At 35.0% G+C, this 16,740-nt stretch overlaps 1 protein-coding gene across 3 annotated transcripts in view; it reads right to left on the bottom strand.

The window, feature by feature from the left end:
- shoc2 (SHOC2 leucine rich repeat scaffold protein) overlaps window positions 1-14,553 on the bottom strand; it is a 44,556-nt gene extending 30,003 nt beyond the window's left edge. The window contains exon 1 of one of the 3 annotated variants that reach the window (XM_073844152.1): window positions 14,049-14,553. The gene's annotated coding sequence lies outside the window, so the exon portion shown is untranslated. Of the gene's footprint in view, window positions 1-5,319; window positions 5,486-14,048 lie in introns of those variants that run through there. The other 2 variants (XM_073844150.1, XM_073844153.1) reach the window with 2 other exon arrangements.
- Window positions 14,554-16,740: the final 2,187 nt, after the last annotated feature.

Here is a 16,740-nt window from a genome sequence, read left to right on the forward strand (position 1 = left end):
AAGTTTGCATACACCTTGTAGAATCTGCAAAATGTTAATTGTTTTATCAAAATAAGAGGGATCATAAAAAATGTTTTTTTTTTTTAGTACTGGCCTGAATGGGACATTTCACATAAAAGAGGTTTACATAGTCCACAGGAGAAAATAATAGTTGAATTTATAAAAATGACCTTGTTCAAAAGTTTACATCCCCCTTGATTCTTAAGGCCCTTTCACACGGGACGCGGCAGTCGCGAGTGTCTAGTTCATTTTCAATGGGAGACATGCGGCAAGCGGCAATCCAAAAGATCCATCTTTTCACACGGAGGACAACTGAGGGACTCATATGCAACTATTACAGAAGGTTCAAATGCTCACTGATGCTTCAGAAGGAAACACAATGCATTAAGAGCCAGGGAGTGTCAACTTTTTACATTTGAAGATCAGGGTAAATTTAACCTATTTTGTCTTCTGGGAAACATGCAAGTATCTTCTGTAGCTTCTGAAAGCCAGTACTAAAACTTTGCTCGAAAAACATCGGCAATCAGAATCGGCCATGAAGAAGCAAGATCGGGGTGCATTACTAAAAAGAAATGCCAGGATGAGTGCTGATGTTCTGCTCAATTGGCAGTTGTGATGCTCTTTAATATTCATTTGGAGCTCCTAACTTTTTGAAGTTGGGAGCACCAGTGCTACACCAAGTAAAAAAAGTTCATTTTGAGCCCTGTAAATTAAAAAAAAGATGATATATAGGCAAAATAAGAAAAATGTACACATCTTCATTCTGCTCAAAAATTTTCACCCCCGGCTCTTAATGCATCGTTGTTCCTTCTGCAGCATCAGTGAGAGTTTGAACCTTCTGTAATAGTTGCATATGAGTCCCTCACTTGTCCTCAGTGTGAAAAGATGGATCTCAAAATCATACAGTCATTGTTGGAAAGAGTTCAAATACACAAAAATGCTAAAACCAAAGAATTTGTGGGACCTGAAGGATTTCACTGTTCAGGACAAACAAGAGACTTATGAACAACTATCACTAAACAACAACAACAACAACAACAACAACAAAAAAACAGCTGAAGATAATTCAGGTAATAACACCATATTAAGAAACAAGTGTATGTAAACTTTTTATAAATTCAACTATTATTTTCTCTTGTGGACTACACGTAAACTTCTTTTTTTATGTGAAATATCTTATTCAGGTCAGTACTAAATAAAAATATCATGCATTTTGTATGATCCCTTTTATTTTGGTAAAGTAATTAACATTTTGCAGATTCTGCAAGGTGTATGTAAACTTTTGACTTCAACCGTATACAGATGCAAACAAAGACAATGTAAAACACAGAGACTAGCTACTCAGCAGGTTTACACATGGAGTACAGGAGTATTCATAACCAAAATGGCCATGCATGCTTTCTACTCTTTGCTTCATCTACTTTATTTATTATAGTGTTCTTTTTCTCTAAATATGTTTGTTTTAGCAGCTTTTCGAAGCTGATCTCTGTTCTTTTTTCAGTTTAATTAAACTTAAAATATAAACATATTTTTGATAATCTCTTACTCTGAGTTCTTTATGCATGAGTTTGCAGTCTAAATTGTAATGCTGCAAGTACAGATTATTTAGATGTTGACTGATTAATCGGTTGATTATTTCTTCAAATTATTGGTTAGCTGAAAGTTTAAACTAGTGCTGTCAAAATTAGCACGTTAGCACAGGTGAATATTTTTTTCCAGTTTAACGGCGTTAAAAATATTCTATGACGTTAACACAGGGGCAGGACTAGGGTTGGCCACCCTGTTTCTTTTTTCTTGACAAAATTGTGTTTATGTAGTTGCAGGACGTCTTTACGCCCACATCAATTGGTAGACTTTTCAGACGCACGCTCCAACTTCACTTCGCTAGTCAAACAAGCATGGGAAATCTACAGGTGACAAGGAGCTTCAGTAAAACAACAGTGAACTGTGTTCAGAAGAGATGTTGTCTGCCCATATGTCATAAAAACAAATTTAGCTGTCCTGTCAGCCTTTATACTTTGCTTGTAGCATGCGCGCTTCAATTGGACGCACAAATGTTCCTGCGGCATGCGCTGTAGCCTGTATCATTTCATATTAAATGCGGAAGAAACTACAAGTTTGCGTATCAGATCCGTTTCACGTTCAACAGTGGGTCTTAAAGTAATAGCAGCCAAATAACCTAATTAAACAGTTACTTTGATGTCCGTTAATCAAGAGTAGCAGGGAAAAAAAGGAGGAAAATCAATAACTTTTGTATCGTTAAGGATCTACGTTTGATTTGTGACCCTGGACCACAAAACCAGTCATACGGGTCAATGTTTTGAAATTGAGATTTATACATATTTGGCTGAGATACAACTATTTGCAAATCTGGAATCTAAATGTTGAGAAAATCGCCTTTAAAGTTGTTCAATTTAAGTTCTTAGCAATGCATATTACTAATCAAAAAATAAGTTTTGATATATTTATGGTAGGAAATTTACTAAATATCTTTATGGAACATGATCTTTACTTACTATCCTAATGATTTTTGACATGAAAGAAAATCAATAATTTCGTCCCATACAATGTATTAAACAAATATTTAAAATATACTGTCTTTATGTAGTTACTAAATTAATTTAAAAACTAAATGCAAAATTATTGCAATATAAAAGTATATTTAAAAACTTTAATATTAGGTGGGATTAATCTTGATTACTTTCAGAAAAAAATGTTTGTTTATTTAGGTTAATTGACAGCACTAGTTTAAACATTTTCATTTGAGTATTTTCTTAATAAATAAGAAAATGTGTTATTCCACATCATACCTAATGTTGTTCTCCAAACAATGTGCAAATTGAAGGCTTCACAGTACCTTCATAGTAGGGATAAAACAGTAAAATTTTGCAGTTTTTAGTATTTAAAATAAGTTTTCCATTTAAATGTATTAAATGTAATTTATTCCTGTGATTTCAAAGCTACGTTTTCAGAATCATTCCTCCATTTTAGACATGCCACTTTTTGTTCAAACGTAAATAAAAGATGAGTAATAATTTTTTTCCACAATGACGGCTCTTGTACATCGTCTTATTATCTTCTTCATTTCTAATCCAAAGAAGAAACTTGCTGGTTGAATAAAAGTAACTTTAAGTCAGAATATGCCAGGGGTATGAATAATTTCGGGCTTGACTGTACATAATGTTAAACCTATAAATAAAATGTTAAGGTTATCACAGGATCTGTCTGAGAAAAAAAAATGCAGTGATTAATTTATACTTGATATTTATTTATTTCAATGGCTTTCAATGTACTCTCATTATAAATGAACTTCATTATTGCTTATTTAAACCTAACAAGCAAGTTGTTCAAAACTAACCAAAATTAAAAATAATTAGCTTATAATCTCTAAACAGAAGAGACTTGGTGTAGTTTCCAAACAAAAGGAAATATATCGGTATTGGCATCGGCTATCGGCCATAATTAATCGGAAAATATCAGCATTTCAGATATCGGCAAAATCCAATATCATTCACAGGCTATTTTATATGTTATGTGCGAAAAGGGTTAAAAATCAACCCGATCCATTGAGGGAAAAATATATATATATATTAGTTCAAAAATATTTGCCCACTAAAACCTGCATAAGCAGATTGAACTAAAACGTACAAATTCATACGAATATGCCAAAAAGTAAAATAGTTACATATTACAACACATTTTCTTTTGCTACGTGACAAATCTGCATGTAACAAATGATCACAATCGGAAAAAATTAGGGCGGGGATTTTGATCAATGCATCAGCTGTTGATTGGATGCTGAGATTTGGGGCGTGGCACTAAAAATAAAGGCAGACGAATGTGAGCTTGCGGAGGCAGAGTTTAAACAGACTCAATGATTGACGTTTTCACCAGATATTATGAATAAACATTACGAGTTCAAAAACAAAACATATGCACACATGAATTGAGGCTATGACTCATTATAATTAATTTCTGAAATATTACAGCTTTAAATCTGCGTCCTAAAATCATCTCATCATTTGACAACTGACTAAGAAGACAGGAAACACTAGATTTCCCCCAAAAAACTTCTATATAAAAAGTGTTACAATCAAGTGCACTTGCCTACACAAAAGACAAACCAAGCCTGCAATATTGATCATCAGCCATAATGTAATTATCAGCCATTAGGCAGTGCATCTCAAATGAAACATCCAAAGTACAGGAAACAAACCAGGATGGTTAATATGCAGAAAACCGAAGCGATTCTGGATGTGTGTGGTGGGCGAAGACTGTTGAACAGCACTGTAAGGCAGGGGTCATCCTGCACAACTTTCTCCTAATCTTAAATTCCGACTGCAGGAAAAAATACATCTTTCTTACCACGCTTCGAACACACTTACATCGGCTCGCAGAGATGAGGCATCTGATATTGATGAAACGCATCCCCTAATGCACATCAATCAGCAAATTGCTTGTTTTTTAACATTGCACGGATGTGATTTTGCTACATATGACAATATCACTTGCTCAGCAGTAGCTCTACTATAGGATGCTGGCACTAAAACAAGGCCAAGAAAGCCACAGAATACTTTCTAAATAGGTTACAGATGCACTTGTACACACGAGCATTAAGCAAAGAGTTCAACACAATTTTACTGACATTTCAGCAAATGCTTTTCAAATCAAAGACTATTTTCGACTCTGAAGCAGATTTGACTTCATTTAAGTGCCATGCTATGCAAAGTTAACGTTAGTCCTAAGCGCTGACAGCATGCGATTACACCATCAGTAAAACCACAAAAAAAATATCAAGAATGCGTTTTATAAATGTTTTGGATGCAAGTTAGATCCAAGGCCTAAATATGTAACCACACACATTAACAGATCTGCAAAACCAGCAAATGTATTATTGCGTTTACAAACAGACCAGATTAGTAACCTGAAGGACATTTGCAAGCATAATAAAACGTTTAAATACGATAGTTTAAGAAACAAAATCTGATGTGTGAGGGGGCTCAGAGAGTGCAAAGCGTCTGTTTTGCTAACAAGCTAACCATCCCTTGCTGTTAAACCACATAAACCCACACAGCTGTCATTGTGATCGACTTGCGTTATATTGCTGACTGAATAAAAAAATAACGGAAGTACCTAAAGCCCATTCGCCGTGTCGTGATATATAACGACACATACGGGCAGCTCGAAAGCTGGCTAAGGAAATCTCTCAGCTAGCGTTAGCCACCCTTCAGCTGCGGCTAACAGGCTAGCAGCATCAGCCCTGAGCGAGCTCACACAAGAAAACAGCACAAAACACAAATGTCACCTCACGCTTCTCACCAAACGCGTACATTTGCCAACGAGCGGTCTCATCTTGACGAAAAGCGAGTCGGTTCCCGTAGCTGAGGACGCAAACGGCTCGTTGTTCTTTTCAGACAGGCCCTCTGTGAAAACAAACTGTCATCCGCCAAACGCTACTCGGAGCAGCCCGAGCTCAAAGCGGGAAGAGCTCAATCCGCAGCGAGTGCGTGCGTGTGCGTGCGTGTGCGCGTGCGTTGGTGATGGAAAGCCCGAGTCGCGTCTGCGAATCGGTTCTTTCGAACGAATCGTTTGGAAGAATCCATTCAAAGACACAGAATCAGCAGTCAGCCTGTTTATTTTCTAAACGCATGTTATTCATCTTTTTCTTTCTGTACGAGTGGGCGCTGACATTTTTAGCTGTTTTGCTTCTTGATATCTTACCATATTATTTTAATGTATTATCCTAATTGTGAACAGACTGGTTTGTTGTGGTTTTACCGTTTACTGCACGTTGTTATTCTTCTGGATATTTATCATGATTTGGTCAGTTATCTGGATGCCTGGCTATATTGGAGATACTCGGATGTAAACAACAGCATTGACTGCGCGGTTAATGCACTACGAATATGATGTTCTGCTAATTTATACTGTCTAAACCATTGAAAAACTGTGGAAACTGCTAAATCATATACTGAAGGACTTAGTAAGCAGGAAAGGGCACAATATTTTTACTTAATGGGTGGTAAAGATAAGTATGAACAGTATTAATTAAGATATTAGCTTAATATTTCACCTAGCTGACTGGAAATGATAAGAATGAATACAAATGTTGTCAAGATTCTTGCCCTGGTTCAGTTTGGCCAACGACAAACGTCTTTCGTTCCTCAACACACTTTTTAGCACTCTTCTCATTGGTTTGTTATAACGGTTAGCAATCTATAGTACTCCAAATGTTTTATATTTACAGATTAATACAGGCCAAAACATGACAACAATTGATCATTTTCAGCAGCAATAATCAGCAAAATGTGCAAGTTCCATTCGGCTTAGTTTACATTCAAAGCCGCCAAAATAGCCGATTGATGACGCGTTGTGAAAACACTCTTTCACGTTAAAGAAAAAGATGGATAGATATTACTATGAACAATTCTAGGGCTGCAACAACGAATCGATAAAATCGATAAAAATCGATTACTAAAAGCGTTGGCAACGAATTTCATAATCGATTCGTTGTGTCGCGCGACGCAGAGACATTTGGTTGTTATTATATATATTTAAAAAAAATTGAGCGCAGAGCGGAGTGGACACATTCGGTCTCTCTCCCGCACTGATGCCAGCAGAGTTCGGCACCTCATAAACTGTGTTTCCATCCAAAAATGCGAATTTAACTTATGCACAAAACTGGAACATTTGAGCATAAAGCACCGTTTCTACATTATATATATATGCTGCCCCGATTTATATCAAACATGTTTGATGTTTAAGCCTACTTTGGCTAGCGTACTTTCACAGCAGCCAATGCTCGATCGCAAAACAGCTGCTGTACGGGTCGTCGGATAGTGGAGATGGAGAAAACTACTTCTATAGTTTTTGTAACACTGTCTGTCTGTATAATGTGTCGAAAACATACCACAACCGTAAGGAGAAAGAGGAGCTCTGCTGAGGTGAAATCGTCTCAGTTTTGAATAGGGCTGTGACGGTGGCACCTTGTTTTTTTATATATAGCCTACACTTCAGTCAGCGAACAAGCAGCCTAAAAACGCTAAAATAAATCAAAGAAATAATATATTTAATTAAGAAAGTAGCCTAAGAATATTATATAGGTTATTAAACAAACATTCCTTGTAAAAATGTCTGACAGCTCATCAATTTTTGGCCGACTGACTTTCCAGTCCGACTGTCTTTTTTTCTCTTTCTCTTCCTCATTACACAGCTGCTGTTTTTAATAGCAAAGTGATTACATTTATTTTCGTTCCTTAAGTTTATAAAGTTAATTTAGAGATATATTTGGAACACTTTTTGTTTGTTAAATTCAAGTTTTTGTTTTTTAAAGTTATACTAGCAAACAGCGGCATACAGATCAAAAGCCTGCTTAATTCATCGCGATTTAAATTAGAATCCATTGATATAAAAAACTTAAAACATATCACAATATTAGTTTAATCATTCAATCAATATAAATCCAAAGTTTGTGCGGAGAGAAGCGCGCTTTGCAGGACATGGAGACGCCAGTGCAATGTGGAATTTCTTTTTTGCTCATAAGAGTAATTTACCACCGGGCCGGAACTGTAAAGGGTCTACCTTAGTTTGTGTGTACTAACAGTATCAACAACATGTGCTCTTAAAGAAAACAAACAGAATACGCTTGATATCTTTGTTTAAACAGGAGCGCTTCACAATAATTAACCGAAACCCAGGTAATTGCCTCACAAACACAATATCTATAGAAAGCTTTAAATTATTATTTTACTATAAAACGAAATAATTAAAATCGAAAAAAAACCCTCTTTCATTAGCTAATCCATAAAGATGCATTAGGCATTAATGAGCAGATGGCAGGATCGTCAATTTCATCTTTGCAACACTGAATCAGAAAATACTAGTTTATTAATAAGTAATTTGAATATTTTCTTAATTTTTGCCCTGACACATTCATGGTAATTACTTTTGCTGGGGCTTTGAGGCCAGTTTTGCGTGCATTTGAATGCGGAACTCTTCCAGCTGGTCGCTGCTGATGGCAGGACACTAAACACCGCCATGGCAGAATGAATGTTAGTCAAGTTATCCCGTTCCAGCGTGCAAAGTCACATTACTTTTTTAATGCGCACTGAGGAATTTAATTTGAGAGGCTTCTTGATGGGAAATGCAGCATGTACACCACAGCAAGCCGCTGTCCTGACGGATAGTAATTTTAGTTTATTTAGTCTATATAATTGGCAGATGTAAAGCATACATGTGTATGTTTTTTGTGTTAGTCCATTTTTATTTTATTATTATTATTATAACAGTTCAAGGAGCAACATGTTCGTGCACTTTCTAAAGATTTTAGTTCTGTTTTTGAATAAAGGGTTGTAAATCCCTTGTTTTTTTAATCCGATTCATCGATTAATCGAAAAAATAATCGACAGATTAATCGATTATTAAAATAATCGTTAGTTGCAGCCCTAAACAATTCCTAGTATTATTTGATCAAAATGCCATAACTAGCTCTTCCAGTAACAGACTACTCTTTGGTAACATCAGGGTTGCCAGGTTTGGTTTTGTTGCCAGAAACACAATCAAAACAGCTGATGATCAAAACTAGCCCAATTTTTTCCGCATTTCCGTAATAGTCGTAATAGCATTCCAGGAAGATCAATCATTTAGTCTGCTTAAAGGTAGGGCAGGTGATTTGGTTCAAAAACATTTTTTTGTTATGCAAGTTGGAAGTCTCTTCACATCCCAAAAGCAATCACTAAGTTAAGTGGTCTAAATGTATTTATTATGGCTGGACGATATGACTTAAAATCAAATCTAATAAATCAAAAATCAATAAAAACTTGATTAATTGAACGTTTGACCTTAATGAACGATTATTTTTATTTTAGTTAATAATTTAATAATATAACTTTTTCCCTTTGTCAAAATAGCATCACTTAAGGTCCTTGCACACTGAGTCCACCAAGTAACTCTATAGCCACCAAGTAAATGCCAAATCCAGAATGGCGTCTGACAAGTTGTTCCACTTTGTCTCAGAGCACAAACAGTGCAGAATACAAAGAGACGGAATCTAAAGACAGATTGCTAGCAAAGCATCAAACCGAGCCACTTATGTCCTTGATAAAGAGGTGGAACTCTTCTTCTTCTCTACGCAATCTCAGGATTGGATGAGGATGAACTCAATATTTCCTCTTTCTTTTTCTCTTTTTTTTTTCAGAAATGCTGCAGACCCCGTTTTAGCTTGAAAACTCCAGAGTTGCATTTCAGGCTACATTTACACTAGTGTGCTTTTATTTTGAAACACATTACTTTTGCTACGCTTAAGCCTGTCATTTACACTACTCTGGCACTTTCGACCATCGAAAACAGAAACTTTTGGACATGTTGCAGACCCCGTTTTAGTTTGAAAACTCTGGGGCTGAAATGCAGTGAAAATGCCAGTGTAGACGTGTGTTCATTTTAAAAAGCCATTTTGAAACAAAAATGCACTTGTGTAAACCCCCTTTTAGTTTGAAAACTCTTGCATTTCAGGCCACATTTACACTAGTGTGTTTTCATTCTCATACACATAACTTTTGCTATGGTTACATCTGTTGTTTACACTAGTCCTGCGTTTTTGACCCTCGAAAACAGAGACTTTAGAAAACATTGCAGAGCTTGTTTTAGTTTGAAAACTTTGGGGTTGCTTTTCAATGTAAATGGACCAAAACAGAGACTTCTGGAAATGTTGCAGATTCCCAATTAGTTTGAAAACTCAGATTTAGTTTGAAAACTCTCAGCATTTTAGGCTACATTTACACTAGTGTGTTTTCATTTTAAAATGCATAACTTTTGCTACAGTTACATCCGTCATTTACACTACTCCTGCGTTTTCGACCCTCGGAAATGGAAACTTTCGGTAATGCTGCAGACCCCGTTTTAGTTTGAAAACTCCGGGGTTGCTTTTCAGTGGACCAAAACGGAGACTTTTAAAAACGCTGCAGATCCCGTTTTAGTTTCAGGCTACGTTTACACTAGTGCATTTTCATTTTAAAATGCATAACTTTTGCTACAGTTACGCCTGTTATTTACACTACTCTGGCGTTTTTGACCCTCGAAAACCGCAGACTACGTTTTAGTTTGAAAACTCAGGGGTTGCATTTCAGGCTACATTTAGACTACTTAATTTTTGTTTTAAAATGTATAACCTTTGCTACGGTTACGGCTGTCATTTACACTACTCTGGCATTTTCGACCCTTGAAAACAGAGACTTTCGAAAACGCTGCAGACCCCATTTTAGTTTGAAAACTCTGGGGTTGCTTTCCAGTGTAAACAGACCTAAAAACTTTTGCTTCGGTTATAACTGTCGTTTACACTACTCCAGCATTTTAGAACCTTGAAAACTGATTTTTGAAAACACTGCAGACCCCGTTGCTCATTATGAATGGTCATGTGACGTGTTTTTGGTTGTCTAGTGTGGACAGAGATCGTTTCTGAAACGCAGTGAAAACACCAGTGTAGACAAGGATCGTTTTCATTTTAAAAAGCTGGGGTTACGTTTCAGGCTATGTTTACACTAGTGTGTTTTCATTTTAAAACACATAACTTTTGATAAGGTTACGCTTGTTGTTTACACTAAAACCGAGACTTTTGAAAACGCTGCAGACTTTAGTTCGAAAAATCTGGGGTTGCTTTCCAGTGTAAATAGACCTAAACTGAGAAAAAACGCTGCAGACCCCATTTTAGTTTGAAAACTCCGGAGTTGCGTTTCAGGCTGTTTACACTAGTGCATTTTCATTTTAAAATGTGTAACTTTTGCTACGGTTACTCCTGTCGTTTACACTTCTCCGGCATTTTCGACCCTCAAAAACTGAGACTTTTGAAAATGCTGAAGTTTGAGAAGTGCAGGGTTGCATTTTAGGCTACGTTTACACTAGTGCGTTTTCATTTTAAAACATATAACTACTTCTGCATTTTTGAGTGTAGATGAGGATCGTACATATCTATGGTTGTACCTGCATGAATGGTCATGTGACATGCGTTTTTGGTTGTGTAATGTGGACGGAGATCATTTCTAAAACGCAGTAAAAAATGCCAGCATAGACAAGGATCGTTTTCATTTTAAAACACCATATTAAAACGAAAACGCACTAGTGTAAACAGTGCCTTAGTCAATGAAAAATTGCATTCCTGATATCCCAGCGCACCATATAATATCTGTCCAGTGACTGTCCGTGGGCATTTTTTGCTTTTTATTATTTATTTATTTATTTATGTATTCAATTAATTAATTCATTCCAAATTTTTCAGGCTTACATGAAGTACTGTTGCAAGTTAAATGAATTAGATACATTATGTGAAAGATTGCGAAATGTGTTGCACGTTTTATTAGTGCAGTGATGAGTAGCATGTATTTTGTAAAATTGTCTAATTAGAAGCACAATTGCTGAACTGTGTCGTATTTTGCATACAGACAACTAATTGAACAGATATGTGACCCTGGACCACAAAACCAGTCTAAAGTAGCACGGTTATACAGTAGTCAACATTTGAAGTGGATCAAAAAAGTTAAAAAGTTGTTCTAAGACAAAAATGGGTATTGTTTTGGTTTTAGGACAACTTTGATGAAAGGTATGGATCCACTTCAAATGCTGACTAACAATACACTGTATGGATCAAAATGATCTCTTTTATGCCAAAAATTATTTGCATATTAAGGCCCAATCCCAATTCTATTTTCTACCCCTTCGCCTACCCCTCGCCCCTTCCCCTTGTCCCTTGAAACAAAGTGTAAAGGGGAAGGGCTAAAATATTTCCCCTAAGAAATGGGACACCACTACAACACTGTTATACGTCATCATAGGTTGTCGCTAGTTCCTAATGTTACGTCAGAGGACATGCGCAGATGTTTATCACTCATTCCAAGATGTCAAAATGTTGTCATGTTTCAAAAAGTACAAATGTACGGTGTACGTACCTTTCATTCACATGTGGCCATAAGCAAAACAAACAACGCATTATCACATGCGCGGCAAATTGCTAATCAGTGTAGTTGTGCCTGGAGAAGTATATATGCTTCATTTGTGAATTTTGTTTTCAACTTTCTATTTGAACGCGTTCGTTTTCTGGATCCTTGGATTAAAATGTTTACAGGGGTTCACTGGTTTAAGAAATTTCTGATCGTAAAAATCTGCTTCTTTTTATTTGTAAGGTATTGTTTTTATTATTATGAACTAATTTAAATTACTGGTGCGGTAGACTAGGTGCATTAGGCGCAATCATCAAATACATTTCAAAGCAAGCCGGCTCCACGGTCCTGACTGCATCATCACTGCCTTTATTGGGTGTTTTTAGCGAATATTTACATTTATTCACATGACTGGATGAGGTGGACTGCCATGATTTTGGCGAATGCAGGACACTACTGAATAATGCGCATCAGAGGGGATTTAAAAAGTGGAAGTGTGTATACACCGTATAGCCTACTTGCGTACACCCTCCACTACACCACCGTTGCAAATTGCCGTGCCACTGGTCTTTCATGTTTCTAACATGCAGTCAAGTGTATATGACACAAAAATATATTTTGTAATATGTGCAATAAGTGCTATCTGCTAGCAAACTTTAGCGATTTTTTTGCAAACGTTTATTTACAAAACAACACCATAAACGCAAACACAAGATTGAAGGTAATACACATATAATGAAACATTGTCATCAAAATCCTTATTAAAGTCAAAAATTACTTATATTTACGAGTCTGCTTGCTCGAGTGAGCAGCCATGTTGGAAATTTCTCTTAGCCCTTCGTTTGAAGTGAGGTCCTGAAAAATCTTCGTTTGGAGGGCTATCTGGCCCTTCCCCTTACCCCTACCCCTCCAACCAAAAGAGAAATGGGACACCCCTACCCCTTCACGTGAACGCGCCAAACGGAGGGGTAGGGCTAAGTGTAGGGGTAAGGGGTAGAATTGGGATTGAGCCTAAGTAAAATCGTGCTCCATGAAGATATTTTGTAAATTTCCAACCGTAAATATAGCAAAACTTTTTTTGATGAGTAATATGCATTGCTAAGAACTTCATTTGGACAACTTTTAAGGCGATTTTCTTAATAATTCGATTTTTTCCAGTACCTCTGCCAAATATTGTCCTATCCTAACCGTGCATCAATGGAAAGCTTATTTATTCAACTTTCTGCTGATGTATAAAGCTCATATTTAGAAGTGTAAGATATTAAGATATTAAAAATAAAAAAAGTTGTAGTATTTGGACTCAAGTTTTCAACCGGTTCAATCAATTCACCGAAAAGATCCGATTCAAAAGAACGACTCGTTCTCGAATCGCATCTCGCTAGTGTGTGAGCGTGAGCGCGCAGCAGCGGTCGTGCTCTGCTGTCTGTTGAACTGACACTTATAAAGATATATTTATTTTCGTTTTATTTTTATTTCTCTGTTGCCATGCCTCTTTCTTCCCCGTCATTTCTGCATTCGCTTCAACGTATTTGTTTTTCTTTCAAAAAAAATATGCGAGTGCTGTAAGTATTATACGATTTCGCAATATTGCAAACGCTAACAATCATGCCAATACAGCTTTGTTGACTCTGACTCTATGACCATTTTGGGACAAATCACTCTTTTGTTTACTGTCGGGTGGCTCAGACGCATTCCGCACGCATACTTGGCTTTCGCGGCACCTTTCTTTTTATTCCCCCACACACACTCTCTCTCTCTCTCTCTCTCTCTCTCTTTCTTTTTATTCCCCCACACTCTCTCTCTCTCTCTCTCTCTCTCTCTCTCTCTGTCACATACTCTCTCTCTTTCTTTTCGCAAGCCTACGGAATATGTAAAAAAAAAAAAGAAAACACATTCTGCACGCACGCACACACACACATACACACACACACACACACACACACATAAAGCGGCGGCCATTCCGGGACTGAACAAAAGAGTGCATTGAAACCCACCGAACGCGGACAGCGCCGCGTCGATCGCGCTCGGGCTGCCGAACGCGGACGTTTATCGGGCCGAACATGAACCTCGCGCCGCGGAGGGTGCGATTCGGAGCCGCGTAGAGCCGTGAAAGTGCTTTACCTTCAGAGGTGTGACTCCGCCATCCTTGTTTCCTCCTCCTTTCCAGCAGTGCTGCAGCTCGCGCTCCCCTCCCCAGCGAGCGTCACACGCACGCATTACAGACGCGTCACGAGACTTCTGGAGCTCCGGTTTATTTTTGTTTTGGAAATATCGCAGCGGTGACAGACGCAATAAAATGCCATGGGAGTGATCAGGAGGAGAAAAAGTGGCGTTTTGGGGGAACAGGAATGCCACGAAACAGAAACACTGAAATATGGAGGATGGAGGAACTGATTGAAGGCGTGTGATTTATTTTCTGTAATAAAGCCCTTACGAAAATTAACCATGGTTTCACTTCAAATAAAACCAAAAAGCATGGTTACTATAGTTAAGTCATTGTAACTACAAATTAGCCATGGTTTTGCTGCACTAACCATAGTTTAACCATATTATTTGTATTAAAACCTTGGTTAGCCTAGACAAATGGTAGCCAATACGCCCAAAAAAAAAAAAAAAGGTTACAACAATTTTAATATAATAATTAACCATGGTTACTTTTCGTAAGGGGTGTGCAAATATAAATATTTGCACTTTAATGTCGGAAAACTACTGGCACACTTCCAAAAAAGACAAAAATACACGTGTATTATTATTGTTGTTGTTGTTAACAATGGTCTTACAATAATAATGGCAAGTAGGCGTATTTTATGTAATTAAATTATTAAATAATTACATGGTATTAAGTATCAACAATACCCATAACAACAATAATAAAATAATAACAATAATAATAATAATTATTATTATTAAAATAGATAAATAATTAAGTAGTCATGTTTTATGTAAAATAACGTTTCTAATTATTATTGTCTTTTGATTTTGGGATGAAAAATGGCCTATATGTGGTCAAAACCAACAATAAGATAATAAAAAATAATTATTATATTATAATAGGCCTATAATAATAAACAGCAATAATAACTACAACAAATTACAAATCAGCCATGGTTTTGCTACACTAACCATAGTTTAACCATAGTATTTCTAGTAAAACCGTGATTAGCTTAGACATATGGTAGTCAATACGCTAAAAAAAAAAAAACAATTTTAATATAATAATTAACCATGGTTACTTTTCGTAAGATGTGCAAATATAAATATTCAGATGTAATTGAATACGAGTGAAGCAATGAAATCGAGCAGTGTACTTTAATGTCTTAAAATACTTGCACACTTGCAAAAAAGACATAAATACACGTGTATTATTATTGTTGTTGTTGTCAATAATGGTCTTACCATAATAATGGCAAGGAGGCATATTTTATGTAATTAAATTATTAATTAATTACATGGTATTTATTTATTTATTTATAGGGAAATGAACAAAATTACCAATATGGTTTATAAACTAACAACAAAATAAGAATAATAACCTTATTAATTATTATTATTTTTGGAGTGAAATATAACCTAGATGTGCTTGGACCCAACAGTAAAATAATAACAATAACCATACCAACATAAATAAATAAATAAATAAATAAATAAATAAATAAATAAATAAATGTAAATTTTGGAGTGAAAAATGACCAATATGTGTGAAAAATAAAATAATATTAATAAACATAATAATAATAGTACAATTATATATTATAATAGGCAAAAAAATTATATTTTGTAGTGAAATATAACCCAGATGTGTTCAAAACCAAAAATAAAGTATCAACAATTCCCTACAACAATAACAAAATAATAACAATAATAATAATTATTATTATTAGTATTATTAAAATAAATAATTAAGTAGTCGTTTATGTACAATAACGTTTCTAATTATTATTGTCTTTTGATTTTGGGATGAAAAATGACCTATATGTGGTCAAAACCAACAATAAGATAATAAAAATTATATTATAATAGGCCTATAATAATAAACAGCAATAATAACAATATCAACGGTCTTAGCATAATAATGGTAAATAGGTGAATTTTATGTAGAATTACATTTTAATTTATTTATTTGGAGTGAAATGACCAATTTTTCCCAACAATACATTATTATTATTATTATTATTATTATTATTATTATTATTATTATTATTATTATTATTATGTAGTGAAACATAACCCAGATGCGTACAAAACCAACAATAAAATATCAACAATACCCATAATTATAAAATAATAATAATAATAATAATAATAATAATAATAATGTTTCTAATTATGACTGATAATGATTGTCTTGATTGATTTTAAGGTCATGAAAAATTACCTATATGTGGTCAAAAACAACAATAAAAAAATTATTATAGTATAATAGGCTTATAATAATAAACAGCAATAATAACAATATCAATGGTCTTACCATAATAATGGTAAATAGGTGAATTTTATATAGAAAAATCTTTTTATTTGTTTATTTATTTGTATTAATTTTTTAAGTGAAATGACCAATATTACCTAAAAACGAACAATAAATTATTATTATTATTATTATTATTATTATTATTATTATTATTATTTTGTATTGAAATATAACCCAGATGCGTACAAATCCGACAATAAAATATTAACCCATAATAACAACAACAATAATAATAATTATTATTTAAATAAATAAATGAATAAATAAGTAAATAAATAAATAAGTATTCGTGTTTTATGTAAAATAACATTTCTAATTATTATTGTCTTTTGATTTGGGGATGAA

This window comes from Garra rufa, chromosome 7 (assembly GCF_049309525.1).
Source record: "Garra rufa chromosome 7, GarRuf1.0, whole genome shotgun sequence".
NCBI lineage: Eukaryota > Metazoa > Chordata > Actinopteri > Cypriniformes > Cyprinidae > Garra > Garra rufa.